The sequence below is a fragment of the Oncorhynchus masou genome, chromosome 1 (assembly GCF_036934945.1).
Source record: "Oncorhynchus masou masou isolate Uvic2021 chromosome 1, UVic_Omas_1.1, whole genome shotgun sequence".
Lineage (NCBI taxonomy): Eukaryota > Metazoa > Chordata > Actinopteri > Salmoniformes > Salmonidae > Oncorhynchus > Oncorhynchus masou.
In genome coordinates this window covers 46,478,607-46,498,644 of record NC_088212.1, presented here as the reverse complement: position 1 = coordinate 46,498,644, position 20,038 = coordinate 46,478,607, and the positions used below count along the sequence as shown (strand labels likewise).

General features: G+C 42.4%; 1 protein-coding gene across 2 annotated transcripts in view; it reads left to right on the top strand.

Annotated features, from left to right (window-relative positions):
* Positions 1-14,922: 14,922 nt before the first annotated feature.
* Positions 14,923-20,038, top strand: part of taok3a (TAO kinase 3a) — a 102,027-nt gene continuing 96,911 nt past the window's right edge. Inside the window, exon 1 of one of the 2 annotated variants that reach the window (XM_064972983.1) lies at positions 14,923-15,066. The gene's annotated coding sequence lies outside the window, so the exon portion shown is untranslated. Of the gene's footprint in view, positions 15,067-15,373; positions 15,578-20,038 lie in introns of those variants that run through there. The other variant, XM_064972990.1, reaches the window with a different exon arrangement.

The window sequence follows — 20,038 nt, the reverse complement described above, 5'->3', positions numbered from 1 at the left end:
AAACGAAAACATAATGCATTGTTTCAGCCATAACGTCCTGGAGATCCAAAAGCCTTTTTGTTGCATTCACAATTATGTCAAGTTTCTTCGATTTCTTGCTAGTTTTACTTGTACAATGTATCACCTGCACAATAAACACAACAAAATAAACCTTCTAAACTTTCAGCACTTCAGGATCCCTCAACTGATGAACAACACTTTCTGCAGGCTGCGGGGCATCCATTGCCATTTCTTACTCATTTGCACTTGCTCCTTCTGCCATTTGCCTGCCTCTGTATAGGAGACTTGGTGGAAAGCCCGGATTCTTGCTACTTCGACCTCCTTCACCAATACAAGGCATTCCTGGAACTCGGGAACGTGGTTTCCACCACAATTGCAGCACTGTGTATCCACTGACTCTTCCACAACATATTTATTCCGTCTGCACACACTTGCCACAAGGCCCAATTTTTTTAATTCAAGACACTGTAACGGTCCCTTCCAGAATCCTACCACCCACCAAAGGACGTTGGAGTACAAAAAGTACAAGGATCTAAATTTAACCTTGTGTAATACCCTAGATGCAGTCACACCTCTAAAAACAAAAAACATTTGTCAGAAGAAATTAGCTCCCTGAAATACAGAAAATATCCGAGCCCTAAAGCAAGCTTCCAGAAAATTGCAACGGAAATGACGCTCCACCAAACTGGAAGTTTTCCGAGTAGCTTGGAAAGACAGTACCATCCAACATTTTTTTTTACTGTCGCATAGCTAACTAAAAAAGTAGCATTCCCAAGAGAGGATGGCCTTCACTTCAGCAGTGATGAATTCATGAACATTTTTGATGAAAAGATCATGATCATTATATAGCAAATTACGGACTCCTCTTTGAATCTGCATATTTCTCCAAAACTCTGTTGTCCTGAGTCTGCACAGAACTGTCAGGACCTAAGATCAATGGTGTCCCTCAAGTTTTTTAATCCTGTATCTCTCGACACATTCACGAAAATAGTAATGACCTCTAAACCTTCCAGCTGCCTACTGGACCCTATTCCAATGAAACTACTGAAAGAGCTACTTCCTGTGCTTGGCCCACCTATGTTGAACATAATAATTGGCTCCCTATCCTCTGGATCTGTACCAAACTCACTAAAAGTGGCAGTAATAAAGCCTCTCCTGTAAAAATCCAAAACTTGACCCGAAAAAAAAAAAAGTCAAAACCGAGTCCGGGAGGAGGACAAGGAGTCCCAAGACCGAGTCAAGACCAAAACCCGAATTTAAGACCATGATTGAATTTTTATCAAATCGACACAGTAATAAGAGTTCAAAATGTCCAGTATTTCTGTGTTCATATTTCAGAAAAAACATATGGAAAAGACATTCAGAATGGTGAAAAAATGCATGCCGAGGGAAATTAGAGCCACTCTACAAAGTATTACTAACTCAAACCCAGTGGGAAACAATGAGGGCCTTTTTAGGACTTATAAATATAAAATATGAATAACTCTAATTCTACTATTATTTTCAATGATGTTCTGATTTAATCTCTTAAGTTTTTATTGGAAAGGAAATGGTTAACACTGAAGCGAGGCAAAAATATCCAATCAGGATTTTTCTTTGGTGGTCTCTGGGGAGAAAAATTCTATCTAGCTAAATCAGCCATTGGCTAGGAAAGAGGGTGGGAAGAAAAGCCGATCAAGGATGGGTGTGACGGGGAGTAGATGGCAGAAACTTAAGTTTTGTTTGAAATTGCTAGTGAGTCGGGTGAAGCTAATAGTACAGAAAGTAGGAATGAGTGGGTTACATTGGCGAAGAAAAAGAGAAACGAGAAGTAAAGCTGTAGTGGGAAAATAGGAAACCAAGGAAAATCTGAAATGTGTTGGAGAAGAAGTCTCAAAATGATGGAATGTTTCTTGTATGGATTTTCGTAGCCGGGCACCTATCAAGGGGGTTATTTCTGGGGTTGCGTAAGAAATAAAGGCAGACTATATTACTGAAGACATTGATGGAGTGTTTGGTGCATGTCAACTGACCTGTATGGCAAATAAATTCACTTCATCCATGCTACTGCTCTTTGAAGAGTCTCTCCCTTCTCATATAAAGTTAGGATTCATGTCCTGTAATATTTTTTTGTGCACAATCCCCTTCAGTCTCATAAATGTCAAATTTTTCTTTTATTTTACCTTTATTTAACCAGGCAAGTCAGTTAAGAACACATTCTTATTTTCAATGACGGCCTGGGAACAGTGGGTTAACTGCCTGTTCAGGGGCAGAACGACAGATTTGTACCTTGTCAGCTTGGGGGTTTGAACTCACAACCTTCCGGTTACTAGTCCAATGCTCTAACCACTAGGCTACCCTGCCGCCCCAAAGTGTGTGCAGAAGGGAAGAGTATTGTATGCCAGATGAAGTGAAATGCTGCAACTGTGGAGGTGAACATTCACCTGAGTTCCAGGAATGCTCCGTTAGGGTGAGGGAGAGTGAGGTCGCAAGGGTAAGGAGTGTCCAGCATGTCTCCTTGTTTGAGGTGGTGCGAAGATTGGAAGGAATGAGTAGCGAGGAAGAAACAATTGTAGTAGTCATCACCATGAGCAGTAAGGGTTTTTCATCAAACAAGGGATAGTGAAATACTGCAAGTTAAAAAGGTGGACTCTTTACGTTTTTGGGGTCTTTGTGATTTCAGAGCCGAGGATGTGTAAGAAATCCTGTCGGTAAGTCTTCTGCCACCACTGGCTTATGAGCCTGTGTAGGGATGCATTTTGGAGTGGACTGTGATTGAAGAAGTGGGATGGGTTTTGTCAGTTGATGTGTTTAATTTTGAATTTTGTATGGTGTCATTTTCCCCCTTTCCCGCAATGTTTTTTGTTTCTTATTCAATACCACGTCCAGCTGGTGGTGGTAATGCACCATTAACATTGGATGCCCATCGCCTTTAAACCGCATCGAAGAAGAAGCCATTGATTGGCTAGGCCATCAGAAGCTAGATAGAAGGCATCTGCCATTTAACTGTATTCGGGCAAACTTTGTGAGGTAATAAACCAATCACATTGTGACTTCTAAAGGGTGGGACCGTTTTTACAAAAACAAATGGAAACTTCTGCCTTCTCAAAGGCCAACAGGTCACTGTGCAATTGCAAGCTGTAGTTTTCCCACAGACTAGAAAGCCATCTTTTGTTATAGGCTAGTTTGCAGTGGCTGCAGCAGGTGTTATTGAATAGGATGTTGTTTGTAATTTGTTAGCTTCTCCCTTTTCAAGAATAACTTTCAACAAGAAGTTCATTTTAAAATTATCGTCATCTGGTGAGTGGAACTGTGTTTGTTATTGGAGCTCGCTAGCTGTTGTTAGCCATCTCTTTGAAAATAACGTGTGTAACATTGTTGCATTTAAACTTTAGGTCCCTAGTTACTTTGTGCTTAATGTGAAATGTTTTGTTTGGTCAATTTTGATTGGGAAATGCTTAGCCTAATGGTTGTGTTTTTGTATTCTTATTATAGGGACCTACTGGCTTATTATGTCCAAAGGAATGGACTGCTTATCCTTTAACATCATGCTGTGTTTGACTGTTGTCTTTCCATCGGCCCTATGCAGTGGTGTTGTGGTGCCTGGAGAAGTGGGTATACTGTAATTTCCGGACTATAAGCCGCTACTTTATTCCCACGCTTTGAACCTCGCGGTTTATACAATGACTCGGCTAATTTATGTATTTTTCCCGCTTTCACAAGATTCATGCCGCCAAAAAACTGAGCACCATCACATAATGTGACATAAATCGAGCGCGCTCAAACTTCCCATCATTCTCATTACTGTAGTAATTGTCACCCTCATGGCAAAGACACGGAGAAATGCATATGATGCAGCTTTCAAGTTGAAGGCGATCGATCTGGCTGTTGGAAAAGGAAATAGAGCTGCTGCACGGGAGCTTGGCCTTAATGAGTCGATGATAAGACGTTGGAAACAGCAACGTGAGGAACTGACTCAGTGCAAAAAGACAACAAAAGCTTTCAGAGGGAAGAAAAGCAGATGGCCCAAAGTATTTGCAGCCACTCGACATCAGTGTAAATCGTGCATTTAAGGTGGCGCTCCTTGTTCAGTGGGAGGCTTGGATGACAAGTGGGGAGAAATCCTTCACTAAAACGGGCTGCATGCGAAGAGCAACTTATGGTCAAGTCTGCCAGTGGGTCCTGACAGCATGGAGCGTTGTCAAAAAATCCACTATCATCAATGGGTTTCGAAAGGCTGGACTGCTGCGTGTTGAAGGGGCAGCATGAGCTCAGCGGGGTATTTGCCTCCGGATGAAAGTGAGGAGAGCGACAATGAAAACGATCCAACATCGGATGAAGCAATTCTGAGGCTATTCAACTCCGACACCGAAGGAGATGACTTCAGTGGTTTCAGTGCACAGGAGGAGGAAGATAGTGACCAAGTTAATTTGTTTCAATGTACCGGTAGGCACCTGCGGCTTATAGATATGTGTGGCTTATTTATGTACAAAATAAAATTTTTAATAATTCAGTGGGTGCGGTTTATATTCAGGTGCGCTTAATAGTCCAGCAATTACGGTACTCAAATTTTGGCCAAGATTTCTCAAATGGCCCACCCAGTGAAGGAAAGGGTCCGTATGTGAAAAGTTTTCCTATATATTTAAACACTCAATCACACTTAAAACAAAAAAAAATAGAACATAACATTTGTTGTTTTTCTAACTAAGTCCACAACAATGCTTAAACCAAATATGGAGACCATTTTGGAGATCTGAGGAGTATTTTTGTAATAATAATGTACTCTTTATTTGTTTTTGCTCAATCTGATTTAGTGGGCCTGGCAGAGCCTGGCAGGGCCTGGCTCACTAGTGTGAGGCCATGTGTCCAGGCCCACTCATGCCCACGCCCCTGATGCAAACAGTACACAATGACTGACCTGCACATCACAAAAAGCTTTTGGACCAAACTCATTCAATACATGGTTTGCATACTCATTGTTGTCTTAGTTAGCGTTTTCTATCTACCCTACCGATGACATTCTTCTGTGAGCTCCATGCCAAAACCAGTTGGTCTTGCTGCCTGCAGATGATATTCTGTTGAAACTAGGCTGTGTGCTGCGCGCATGTGACTTTATTTCACATACTTTGTGATTGTGTAGGTTAATTTGTGCATGATTGTACTACATAGATTGTACTACATAATTGATAAGTCATATACCTACACTACTTTGATATGCATCAGTGGGGATTAAGAAGTGAGTATAAGCAATGTATATGTATACAGTTGAAGTCGGAAGTGCATCACCTCATGCCAGGGTTTTTTCCGCTATACTGACTTTTGTGGGTTGAGTCACTGACTTGATCTTCCTGTCCGGTTTTGCTCCCTTTCGGGCAAGTGCATTGGAGGAGATCTTCATGGGCTATACTCACTATACTCACTCTTGTCTCAGGTCAGTAAGTTGGTGGTCTGTTGCTATCCCTCTAGTGGTGTGGGGGCTGTGCTTTGGAAAAGTGGGTGTGGTTATATCATGCCTGGTTGGCCCTGTCCGAGGGTATTGTCGGAAAGGGCCAAACTGTCACACCTCCTCTATTCTTCTGTAGATTTTGGCAGCTAACTTTAAGGTGCATTACTGCCACTAACTTAACTGGAGTGTGGACCAGAGACAGGGAAGGTCTAAATTCTGGAGGCGAAAGAAACCCACACCTGTTTAGGCAAGGTGCTGGCTAGTGGAGTAGAACACTTGAAAAAGAAAAGCAGCTCCGCACACTCTAGGAGCTCAGATGCAATAATTTAATAACCTAATAATTTTAATAACCTATTAAGGTCTAAATGTTACCCAATATTCTCGTCTCCCTAAGGAAACAAAATATATAATTAAATACAACACCCCCTGAAGATTTCTCCAGCAGTTCATTTAATTTTGGCTCTTCAACCTCATTTACGCCTCAAATCTAATAAATCGCTAATTTTCCCTCCCATATTTCTGGCACTGAAACAAAACATGTTCCACTGTCCATCTCCTCCTGACAATGATCACACGTCCCAGTCGGATATTTCCCCACCAATTTCAATGTACTATTGAGCCTTGTGTGTCCCAGTCTCAGCCTTGTGATGACACTTTCCTCCCTTCTCTCTCAGCCTGATGACCTCACTGCCCCCACCTGTTCCTGAATCTTATACAAGTGTCTTCCTTTTCCACAACCCTTGCCATTTTGTTTTTAACCACTATTTTTAATTAACCTCATGGCTTCACTGATTTGACAATTCCATCTCAACATTAGGATATTTAAGAGCCTGCTTGGTGATAACCTGCCATCCTCATTCCCCTCTACTCCCACATGAGCTGGTACCCATAGGAACATCACAAATACCCCCATCTGTCTCACCTTATACAAGCACTGCAAAACTTCATACAACACATCCTGTCTGCTGAAACGCAAATTAATTTAAGCTCATCAGTGCTGCACAGGAGTCTGAGCAGATGACTACTCTGTCTGACCTCACCACCTCCACCCACTCTGCAGCCAAGAGTAGGCCCATCAACTCCATTGTATAATCAGATAAATTACCTGTTGCTCTTTTTATCACTGCCACCTTAAAACTCAGGAACACTAAAAGCTGCACCTGTCATTCCTGCTTAGGGTCCTTAGATCCATCTGTGAATATATTCAAGAAAGCATAGTATTGTGTTCAATGTTCACGTACAACTGAATCTACTCCTTCCTCAACAGCTCTTACCCTCTCAATCAACCCTAGATATATCACTGGCTTAGGGAGCAACCAAGGTGGGATAGCAGAAAGAACCACAGAGGGGCTAAACTCTCTCTCTCTCTCCATGCCATTGCCTATCCACCCAAAACTTGTATTCAGATTTTTTTTCCTGTTCCTAGCACTGTGAGCACCTTCTTCTGTAGACTGTGTAACCATATGTTGTTGTAGATTTACCCAATATGTCATGGTTAGCTGTTGTCTTCTTAACTTTAACAGCATCACTCCCAACTCTACCTGCATCGCTGCCACTGGAGAGGTCCTGAGTGCTCCTCAAAATATTCTCAAGGCTTGGGTCTGGATTACATATTGCTTTTTTAAAGATGCCTGAGCTGCTGATCTATATGCTACACTTCCATAATCAGTGATGACCTTAACAGCGCTATATATAGCATTTAACACCATTCTATCTGCCACCCACTCCATTCCTGATGGACAACGCATCACATTCAATATTTTTTTCCCCCTTTGACAACTACTCTGTTAATATGCTCTGTCCATGTCATTTGAGTGTCAAACCAGACCCCCAGGAGCCTAAACACTCCTATCCTCTCCAGATTCCTTCCATACAACTTCAAGTATATTTCCACCCCAAAATCCCTTCTAGAAAACTTCAACTGAAAACTTGAAGCCCCACCTGAGGGACCACTGCTCAACTTCACTGATTGCTTCTTGAACTCTCCTGGCTGTATGGACAATATTTCTTTAGCTCTTCCACAGTGCCCCGTCATCCACAAACAATGACATCTCAATATCAGGTCTCACCTGGTAGAATACATCATCATTATGGAGAACAACAAAAATGACTTGACACTTCCCTGGGGGTTACCATTATCTACCTCATAGCATTCTGACATAGAGCTCCCCATGTATTGATCGCCCAAAAATGAAATCCTTTATCTAGTTAAAAACCCTTCCACCAACCCCCATCATATCCAGCTTTAAGTAGGCCTTTCTTCCAAATCATAGGTCTTCTTAACAATGAAGAAAACAGCTACCACCACCTCCTTATTTGCCTGTGCCTTCTGTATTACTGACTCAAGTTACAGTACAGGATCCATCGTTCCCCTGCCTTTCCGGCACCCACTTTGATTTGGGGATGTTAGTCGTCTACTCTCCAGAAAGTAAGTCGGCTTTTCCGTTATCATCCTTTCCATAAGTTTACATACATGAGATGCCAACGCTATCGGCCAATCGCTTGAAGGACTAGTAGGTTCTTTCCCTGGTTTCCATATTGACACTACAGCCTGCTTCCAACTTCCAGACAGTTTCCCTTCCTGCCACACCTTATTGTAAAGGCCCAATACTTTCCCCGTCACTGAACTGAGCCATCATGATGTAATACATCTCATCATTTCCAGGAGATGATAACTCAGCTTAAGCTACTGCACTCTTTATCTCAGCCAATGATCCTCCTCACTAATGATTATGTTTCTTTATACTGAATCAGGTGCTGGTAATTATGGGACCTTTTCAACATTCTGAAAGCCCTGATCCTATTCTTCACAGCTTCTCTACACTCTTCAGTCCACTAGGGAACTGTGTTCCTCTTTCTCCCCCTTATACCCATAGGAATCACCTGCCTTGCGGCTCCTACTATTGCTCCTCTTACTCGATCATCTACTGTGTCTATATTTGAATCGAGATCAAATATTGCTTCACTCCTGAAACTGACCCCCACTCCGCTTTCCCAAATATCCATCTCCTCAATCCATTTCCTACTGAATCTTCCAGCCTCATTCCTACAATACACATGATATGATAGTGATCACTACCCACTGTAGATTTCTCCCAAACACATCTGCCTGCCGTTGAACTTCAGTTAGATCCAGAGCAGATTAATTTGTAGTTACTGGGTCAGTCCTTGTTCCCATGCCATCATTAAGACCCACAAGCCCTTTCTCATCAAGTAGTTCCTCCACGTGTCTATTGACATCAGTCCGTAACCCTCCCCAGAGCGTACTATGAGCATTAAAAACCCCACACCACATCATCTGTCTCCTATCTTGACCTTCTACATTCCCAAGGGCCATCAACTCTCTTACACAGGTTGTAAAAGTTCACTATACCATGTTCCCAACCACACCTCTACCTGTTCAATTCCCTCTCCCACATGCCTACACTACCGGTCAAAAGTTTTAGAACACCTATTCATTCAAGGGTTTTTCTACATTTTTACTATGTTCTACATTGTAGAATAATAGGGGAGTGGCGCTAGCATGTTGAAGTGAACCGGTACTAGGCGACTAAAGGACAAGAAATCTCCATCGGAGGCCTCCTCCCCACCAAACAACGAGACAGGCATGGCGGAAGGCACAGGTAATAACATGACACTTTCAGAACTTACCCTGGCTCTGGGAGAACTATGTGTTGCTATAGCTGAGGATTTCAAGGCTGCTATTGATGAACTGGACTTGAAATCGAGAGCACCATTCGAACAGTTGCTTGGTAGGGCCAGAATATTGTGGACCTTGAAGGCTTCTGAATTCAACGCTGGTAGGATCGACGAGTTCGAGAAGCTATGCACATCTTTGCAGGACAGTGCACAGAGGCTTTCCGTGAATGTGGTCGACTTGGAGGGCCGGTCCAGAAGTCCTAACCTTCTCATTGTTGCTCTGGAAGAGGGAGTGGAGGCTGGCTCTCGACCCAGCAACTTCTTTGCCAACCTACTGAGGGATACAATGGAATCGGAGGTGTTGGCTTCTGATTCGCAGCTGGACCGGGCACATTAAATGTTACTTGTCACATGCACCGAATACAACAAGTGTAGACCATTACAGTGAAATGCTTACTTACAAGCCCTTAACCAACAATGCAGTTTTAAGAAAAATGCCACAAAAAAATAAAAAATAATAATTAAAGAGCAGCAGTAAAATAACAATAGTGAGGCTACAGTATATACAAGGAGTACCGGTACAGAGTCAATGTGCCGGGGTACCGGTTAGTTGAGGTAATTGATATATGTACATGTAGGTAGAGTTATTAAAGTGACTATGCATAGATAATAAACAGAGTAGCAGCAGAGTAAAGGGGGGGGGAGGAATCAATCCAAATTGTCTGGGTAGGTATTTGATTAGATGTTCAGGAGTCTTATGGCTTGGGGGTAGAAGCTGTTTAGTAGCCTCTTGGACCTAGACTTGGCGCTCCGGTACCGCTTGCCGTGCGTTAGCAGAGAGAACCGTCTATGACAAGGATTGCTGGACTCTTTGACAATTTTTAGGTCCTGGATGGCAGGAATCTTGGCCCCAGTGATGTACTGGGCCGTACGCACTACCCTCTGTAGTGCCTTGCGGTCGGAGGCGAGCAGTTGCCACGCCAGGCAGTGATGCAACCTGTCAGGATGCTCTCGATGGTGCAACGTTTTGAGGATCTGGGATCTGACCCATGCCAATGTAACAGTATAACTTTAGACCGTCCCCTCACCCATACCCGGGCGCGAACCAGGGACTCTCTACACACATCAACAACAGTCACTCACGAAGCATCGTTACCCATCGCTCCACAAAAACCGCGGCCCTTGCAGAGCAAGGGGAACTACTACTTCAAGGTCTCAGAGCAAGTGACGTCACCAATTGAAACGCTATTTAGCGCGAACCGCTAACTAAGCTAGCCATTTCACATCCGTTACACCAAATCTTTTTGGTTTCCTGAGGGGGAAAAGGTGTTGTCGTACCTCTTCCAGACTGTCTTGTGTGTTTGGACCATGTTCGTTTATTGGTCAAGTGGATGCCAAGGAACTTGTAGATCTCAATTTTCTCCACTACAGCCCCGTCAATGAGAATGGGGGAATGCTTGGTCCTCCTTTTCCTGTAGTCCACAATCATCATGATGAGGGAGAGGTTGTTGTCCTGCACCATACGGTCAGGTCTCTGACCTCCTCCCTATAGGCTGTCTTGTCGGTGATCAGGCTACCACTGTCATCGGCAAACTTAATGATGGTGTTGGAGTCGTGCCTGGCTGTGCAGTCATGAGTGAACAGGGAGTACAGGAGGGGACTGAGCGTGCACCCCTGAGGGGGCCCCAGTGTTGAGGATCAGCGTGGCGGATGGGTTGTTACCTACACTTACCACCTGGGGAGTGGCCCGTCAGGAAGTCCAGGATCCAGTTACAGAGGGAGGTGTTTAGTCCCAGGTTCCTTAGCTTAGTGATGAGCTTTGAGGGTACTATGGTGTTGAACGCTGAGCTATAGTCAATGAATAGCATTCTCACATAGGTGTTCCTTTTGTCCAGGTGTGAAAGGGCAGGGTGGAGTGCAATAGAGATGGTATCATCTGTGGATCTGTTGGGGCGGTATGCAAATTGGAGTGGGTCTAGGGTTTCTGGATTAATGGTGTTGATGTGAACCATGACCAGCCTTTCAAAGCACTTCATGGCTACAGATGTGAGTGCTACGGGTCAGTAGTTGTTTAGGCAGGTTACCTTCGTGTTCTTGGGCATAGGGACTTGGGTGGTCTGCTTAAAACATGTTGGTATTATAGACTCGGACAGGGAGAGGTTGAAAATGTCAGTGAAGACACTTACCTGTTGGTCAGCATATGCTCGGAGTAGACGTCCTGGTAATCAGTCTGACCCTGCGGCCTTGTGAATGTTGACCTGTTTAAAAGTCATACTCGCATCAGCTGCGGAGAGCGTGATCACACAGTCGTTCGGAACAGCTGATACTCTCATGTTTCAGTGTTACTTGCCTCGACGGGTGCGTTGAAGAAATTTAGCTCATCTGGTAAGCTTCCCTTTATAGTCTGTAATAGTTTGCAAGCCCTACCACATCCAATGAGCTTCGGAGCCGGTGTAGTACAATTAGATCTTAGTCCTGTGTTGACGCTTTGCCTGTTTGATTGTTTGTTGGAGGGCATAGCGGGATTTCGTATAAACTTCCGGGTTAGAGACCCTCTCCTTGAAAGCAGCAGCTCTACCCTTTAGCTCAGTGCGGTAGTTCCTGTAATCTATGGCTTCTGGTTGGTATGTACTAGAGGTCGATCGATTATGATTTTTCAACGCCGATACCGATTATTGGAGGACTAAAAAAAAAGCCGATACCGATTAATCGGCCTATTTTTTTTTTTTTACATTTATTTTAAATTTATTTGTAAATGACAATTACAACAATACTGAATGAACACTTATTTTAACTTAATATAATACATCAATGAAATCAATTTAGTCTCAAATAAATAATGAAATATTCATTTTGGTTTAAATAATGCAAAAACAAAGTGTTGGAGAAGAAAGTAAAAGTGCAATATATGCTATGCAAGAAAGCTAACGTTTAAGTTCCTTGCTCAGAACATGAGAACATATGAAAGCTGGTGGTTCCTTTTAACATGAGCCTTCAATATTCCCAGGTAAGAAGTTTTAGGTTGTAGTTATTATAGGAATTATAGGACTATTTCTCTCTCTACCATTTTGTATTTCATATACCTTTGACTATTGGATGTTCTTATAGGCACTTTAGTATTGTCAGTGTAACAGTATAGCTTCCGTCCCTCACCTCGCCCCTTCCTGGGCTCGAACCAGGAACACATTGACAACAGCCATCCTCGAAGCATCGTTACACATCGCTCCATAAAAGCCGCGGCCTTTGTAGAGCAAGGGGAACAACTACTTCAAGATCTCAGAGCGAGTGACGTCACTGATTGAAACGCTATCAGCGCGCACCCCGCTAACTAGCTAGCCATTTCACATCGGTTACACCAGCCTAATCTCGGGAGTTGATAGGCTTGAAGTCATAAACAGCTCAATGCTTGAAGCACAGTGAAGAGCTGCTGGCAAACGCACAATAGTGCTGTTTGAATGAATGCTTACGAGCCTGCTGCTGCCTACCACCCCTCAGTCAGACAGCTCTATCAAAGTAGTCCAGAGGTTGTAGCACAAAAGGTGTTCACCAGTTTTAGTCCTTGGATGTGGAAGTCCAGATGTGAAGGGTGCAGTTTAGAGACACAGGCGCATCCAATCTCCCTGTGCAGCTGGAGTCGGCTGAGGTTAGAGCAGCCTAAACTGGTCCAGACCAGATAACTCCTTAATGGTGATTGGTTGCATCAGTCTGGTGATCAGTGATATTTTCCAGGCTAAATGGCAACCAATCAGAGGTCAGTTGACCAAGGACAGGGGAGGTGAGATCTTCAGCCAGACACATCGGCACTGGAATGAGGAGAGGTGTCAATGAGGAGAGGTCTCGGCATGCATCTGGACCCTGACATCTCTTTTGATGAACATATCAAAAATATTTCAAAAGCAGCCTTTTTCCATCTTTGTAACATTGCAAAAATCTGATATTATTATTTTTTGTCCAACAATGATGCAGAAAAGCTAATCCATGCTTTTGTCACTTCAAGATTAGACTTCTGCAATGCTCTACTCCCTAGATACCCGGACAAGGCACTACACAAGCTTTAGCTAGTGCAAAATACTGCTAGAATCTTGACTAGGACCCAAAAATGTGATCATATTACTCCAGTGCTAGCCTGGCTTCCTGTTAAGACTAGGGCTGATTTCCACGTTTTACTGCTAACCAACAAAGCATTACCTGGACTTGCTCCTAAATATCTAATTTGTTCCTGCTGTACATACCTACACATACGGTATGGTCACAAGATGCAGGCCTCCTTATTGTTCCTAGAATTTCTAAGCAAACAGCTGGAGGCAGGGCTTTCTCATATAGAGCTCAATTTTTATGGAATGGTTTGCCGAACCATGTGCGAGACGCAGACTCAGTCAGTCAATAAAGCCTTTAAGTCTTTATTGAAGACTCATCTCTTCAGTACGTCCTATGATTGAGTGTAGTCTGGCACAGGGGTGCGAAGCAGCATGGGCCTGACACTAAAGTGACGAACCACCCTTGCTGTCTCTGGCAGGCTTGCGCTTCGTGTGGCGGTGGAGACCTTCGTGGGCTATACACTGCCTTGGCTCAGCGTAGTAAGTTAATGGTTTGTTTTATATCGCTTTGATGTTGTGGGGGCTGTGTTTTGGCAAAGTGGGTGTGGTTATATCGTGTCTGGTTGGCCCTGTCCGGGGGTAAATTTGGAAAGGGCCACAGTGTCGTCACTTCCTCTTCACACCAAGACCTGAGCCCTAGGACCATGCCTCAGGAACACCTGGCCTGACGACTCCTGGATGTCCCCGTCCCCAGTCAACCTGGTCGTGCTGCTGATCCCATTTCTGCTGTTCTGCCTACGACTATGGAACCCTGACCTGTTCAAGGGATTTGCTACCTGGAAGTGCTGCTGATCCAGTTTCTGCTGTTCTGCCTGCAGCTATGGAACCCTGACTTGTTCACCGGACGTGCTGCTGATCCAGTTTCTGCTGTTCTGCCTGCAGCTATGGAACCCTGACCTGTTCACCGGTTGTGCTATCTCGCCCTGGGAACTGCTGTTTCGTCTTTCTCGCTTTCTCTCGCTAACCAAAGCATAGGTATTAGCTTGGCAGCCAATGCAAGTCTCAAGGTCCTTCAAGGAGCTTATGCAAACTTGGTTCCGAACCACCCCCAGACCATAATACACATGCACTATGGGATGCATCTGTGCCTGGTGCGCATACATTTTCATTTAAAAAACCCTGTCAAAACGCATCACTGCTGCCCTGGACTGCAAGGGAGCCATGAGGCATATTCATTTAATTTGTTGCCTGTTTTTGGATCTATAATTCTCAGGTATAACACCAGATGGCAGTGTCGCCTCAGATTTTATGAACACTGCCACGTGACACATTCGGTCAGAATTGACATATTTCTGTGACCGACATTCACGATTTCAGTGTTCAATTAACATGTTCGTTTGATGTGGGCATGAATAATGGACTGAGACCTCATACAGTCTGCCCAAGTATTCATGATCGTTTTTAACATTTTATATTTATTTAAAGCAAAGGAAGGATGTCTGTGATGATCGCCTATAGCAGATAACCGATTAAATTGTTGTCCTCTTCTGTGACTCTGAACTCGATTGTTTTGCCTTGTAATAAATTGCACATAATATTATGTCAAATTGTGTCGAGTTAAATGTCAAATTTGACCAGAAGCGATCTGATCAGTGCACTTTATTGATCAATAATCAATGGACATTATCTACACAATTGTGGCACATATAGGGGAAGAAAGGTTGAATGCTTGTTTTTGTGCCAAACCATAACATTTCTGGAGGTGCATCGAACTGCTTCTTGACACAATCTACGAATTTAATTTTCAGCCTGTCAAACTAGCTGTCAGTGACGAGGGGTTGTACTCGTGTGTTAGCAGAGGACTCTCGAGCCCTCATTCAGGAAGTCCTGACAACTCTTCAGAAAGTCAAGTCATCTTCTCCGGAGTTGGACTAAATGTTATTGGAGACGTGGGATTCATCACTGGTCAGTTTTTACATTGGTTTATTCATGATGTGTATATCTTATTGATTTAAACGTTTTACTGTTGTAATTTGCTGACCTCATGCAGTACGAGAGACACTTAAGTTCCTACAACGCTGCCATCGTGCCTTAGTTTCCACAAGCTGAAGTCGAAGTATGTTACTGTGAATTGAGTATTCCCTAGTCATGCTACCAGGCTAATGTAGATTCGTCTTCATCATGACTCACAGCTTGCCAGATAACATGACTTACTGCCAAAGTTAAGATTTGAACGCATCTGTTGTATTAACGTCAGTCTGTGACCAGATAGGCAGCCAGTGGAGTGCGTATGGTAGTTAAACTATGCAAGCCAGTTAACTGTTCTGTTTGTTGGTTACACCTGCTCGCAAAACAATTCTCACTATCGGTTTCATTGAACATTGTTTGTACATACAAGGCTATTTAATCGATGAAAGTATTGCTTGGCAAATGAGGAACAGAGGACGCGTTTTCATAAAAGCACCTGAGCTCATGGGTAAGTGTATTGCCGACAAATGACAAGCCAGTGTGGTACACGCAAACTGAATCGCTCGATAAATAGTACACCATGTTTTCAAACCTGTATTCAATTGCTCAAAAGCATTTAAACTTTATTTTGCTGTCAATTTTGAAAATGGTCATTTTTGTTCCAAGAGACGTTTTACTTGATCATTGGCGAATTGTCACTAGACAGATGGGTCTACAGTGTAGCCAGACTGTCTGGCTGTGACAGACTGTTTTCCAGCAGACACATTGTTGCGAGTGAACGCTCTACAACCATCTACTTGATCATTTTCTGGACATTCTACGATTGATTGATTGCCACACATCGACGACGATGGCATAGCGCAATGCACATGTTAGATAATGTCAATGGAATGAGCCGATATAGGCAATACAGTAACTGACAGACAGAAAAAAAGTACAGTACGCGAGTCTAGTGCGCCTATTCTATTTGTGCTCGAAGCAAATGTTGGACTTGTGTACACTGGGTAGGCTAGTTTAATGACATTGACGGCTACATTCAAAACATTATTCTGTTTTCATTTCCCGTCTTTTGTCATTCGTGCAATGATTTCAAGCAGAGCTTAGCCACTAATACAGAGCTTTTGTTTCCGTAATCTGCATAAAAGTAAATGTAGGTTAACATGACCCGCTTGAAATGAATGATTTTAAATGGCTAAAATAGCAGCCAGTGGAACAGCCTACAAAAAGCAACCTGACTTCATGATGTCATCTCTTTATGTATACAGCTTGAGGAGCAAACTAACAGATATGTTTTTAATGAACATGCAATAGCTTGCAATTTCCCAAGATATTGCCTTAGCCATGTGAGGTCATGAACTGCCATATTTAGCATATTGGTATTCAGAGCTTGTCTTGTTTATTCTGGTTGCCAGGTGTTTGTTGAAATCATATTCGTCTTTTAGAGGGGTTTGTCTATTTTATTTATAAATTTAAAAAACAACTTGAGTTAAGGAAACAAATTAATTCATAAATAAATATATTCTTTCATTACATAAATTGCATAAGCCTATGCTTTCCCATACAGTAACCTCAAGTAGGCCATCTAGGTCATCAGTAAGTCTCTGGTTCTGAGAGAGAAGTAGCTATGAACCAAAAGTTACAGTGCCAGGCCTACTTTTCGTTCCATAAGGAGGCCTGCATCGCCTGGCTATCTAGCTGATAATACTGGTATCTAGGCCAGTTAAATGTTTATTGTATCAGGATGAATGTTTAATTGAAGACAATAGCCTGAAAATAGGTGTGTGTGGCCAAAGTTCAACTGAACTTGACCTTTACCGGGAATTGTTTGCTTCAGAGCCCTTACCAACGATTCAGAGTATTAAAAAAACACACAAGGAATAAAATGCATAAGAATGAAGCTAAATATATATTTTTTTACCATTATTTAACTAGGCAAGTCAGTTAAGAACAAATTCTTATTTACAATGACGGCCAAACCCGGACGATGCTGGGCCCAATTGTGCACCGCCTTATGGGACTCCCAATCATGGCCGGATTTGATTCAGCCTGGATTCGAACTATATACAGGGAGTACCAGTACCAGATTAGTGTGCAGGGGTACAAGGTATTTGAGGTAGATATGTACATTAAGGCACAGTAAAGAGACTAGGTATTAGTATGGATAATGAAAGTAAGAATTAAAACAGAGTATATGATGAGTGTGAAAGAGTTTTGGTGGTGTGTTTATATAGTGCCTTCAGAAAGTATTCATACCCTTGACTTGGTCCACATTTTGTTGTGTTACAGCCTGAATTCAAAATGGATTAAATATATATTTTTCTCACCCATCTACACAAACAACCCCATAATGGCAAAGTGAAAACATGTTTTTATAAAATTTGGCAAATGTATAGAAATAAATGATTTACATAATTATTCACACCCCTGAGTCAATACATGTTAGAATCACCTTTGGCAACGATTACAGCTGTGACTATGTCTGGGTAAGTCTCTAAGAGCTTTGCACACCTGGATTGTACAATGTTCGCACATTATTCTTTGAAAAAATATTCATGCTCTGTCAAGTTGGTTGTTAATCATTGCTAGAGAGCCATTTTCAAGTCTTGCCAAAGATTTTCAAGCAGATTTTAAGTCGTATGTAACTAGGCCACTCAGGAACATTCAGTGTTGTCTTTGGTAAGCAACTGCAACTATATTTGTCCTTGTATTTATGTTATTGTCCTGCTGAAATTTGTCTCCCAGTGTCTATTGGAAAGCCACCTGAACCAGGTTTTCCTCTAGGATTTTGCCTGTGCTTAACTCTATTGTTTTTCGATTTATCCTAAAAAAAACTCCCTAGTCCTTCCGATGACAAGCATTATCCATAACATGATAATGCCAGCAATGCTTGAGAATATGAAGAGTGGTACTCTGATGTGTTGTTGGATTTGCCCCAAACAATGCTTTGTATTCAGGACACAAAGTACATTTCTTTGCCACATTATTTGGATTTTTACTTTAGTGCCTTATTGAAAACAGTATGCATGTTTTTGGAATATTTTTATTCATTACAGGCTTCTTTCTTTTCATAATGTCATTTAGGTTAGTTTTAGGGATGGACAATGTAGCGGTGAACATATCGGAATCGGCCGATGTCTGTTTAATTTAACGCTGATGTGCAAAACCAATGTCAAAGCTGACGTGCATACCTAATAAAACGTAGGTACATGACTAATGACGCCAAGTAAAATGTTGTGCAACACAGCATTCCTAACTTAGCCCACAGTCTGCTGTGTGGATCAAGCAGTCATTTGAAAGAGTAAGAACATTTCAGTGATACAACTCGAAGGCGAAATCCATTAAAGCCAAGATAATGGAATTCATTGCCCTTGACAATCAACCGTTCTCTGTCGTGGATGATGTTGGCTTTCGCCGACTGGTGGAGCACCGGTACACACTACCAAGTGCGCTATTTTTCAGATGTTGCCCTACCGGAGTAACACATTAATTGCGTCACTGTCATGTCAAAAAAGATACAGTGTTTTGTACAGCTTCACAGCACTAATCTGCAAACACCGGCCACAAACGCTGTGTTTACAGTACCGCGTTGGTAATAAAGCATCATTTGTTCGACCGCAACTTGTAGGGTAGCTAGTTTAGGTTAGTACCTTGCTTGCACCAATACAACTAGCCTGAAAACAATGACCAGTAGAAACTGCAGTCATTTTCATTACTCTTAGCAATGATTTAGGAATCCTTGTGAGTAAGTATTTGCTTGGTTGCCACTTGGTGTTCTCCTATTGAAATGGAACTTCAGTTCATGAAAATAAATAGCTAGCCAGCTACTTAACCCTGTTGCCCAGAGCTAACGTTATAAGCAGCCAGCTAGCTTCATCTGGCTAGTGAGGTTCAACCGGACCGGGTTATGTGTTGTGAAGCTTGCCACAATAAGGATTAAGCACAATAGTGGAATTTGTGGTTTACCTTCAAAATAAAATAACGTCATTGACAATTTTATTTTGAAGGCTAAAGCCCACTGTTGTGGCTAATCCTTATTGTGGCTAGCTTCACATAGATGGGTCTTACCACCATTAATCAAATAAGAACTGTCTCATAAATTAGGGTTATTTTAGATGACACCTAGCTATATAGTTTGCTAGCTAGCTATAGCTGCTGAAACAGATTTGTCGTTTTGCCATGTTTTTGGGGAAGAACATTGACAGAACATTATGACAGCACTGTAGGTGCACGAGACATTACCAGCATCATAGGATACGTATCGGTGAATCGTTGTGACATGAAATACGAGTGATTGTGTAAGAACTATGTAAAAAATTCAAGAACGTGTTTAATTATTATGTGACATGCAGTCATATTCAGGTCCTGATTGGTCAAAAACTGTTATTTGACATGCAAAGACCCAAACGGCGTTCCATAAGTCCTGGTTGAGAATGAAACGACTGATCAAATGCACAATGAAACGGCACAGCAAGTAAGTGAAATAAATTAGTTTTTGATGATGTTTTACTGGTATTGGAGACATGCGTAAATGCCAACAAAATAACTTTTTTTGTGTGTGTAACCTTTTTATTTAACTAGGCAAGTCGGTTAAGAACAAATTCTTATTTACAATGATGGCCTAACCCGGACAAAGCTGGGACAATTGTGTGCTGCCCTATCGGACTCCCAATCACAGCAGGATGTGATACAGCCTGGATTTGAACCAGGGACTGTAGTGACGCCTCTTGCACTGAGATGCAGTGCCTTAGACCGCTGCGTCCGTGTGTGTGTGTGTTTGTGTTTTTAACTTTAACTGTACTAGAATACTTAAAAGGTCGCAAAAAAAAACGTTTATCAATCAGTTTTTTTTTTTTTTGGCAAGGAAAATATTGGGTATCGGCCAAAAATGTAATATCGGTGCATCACTAGTTTGTAGTTACAACACAATACTATGTTGTTGATCCAGCCTCAGTTTTCTCCTATCACAGAC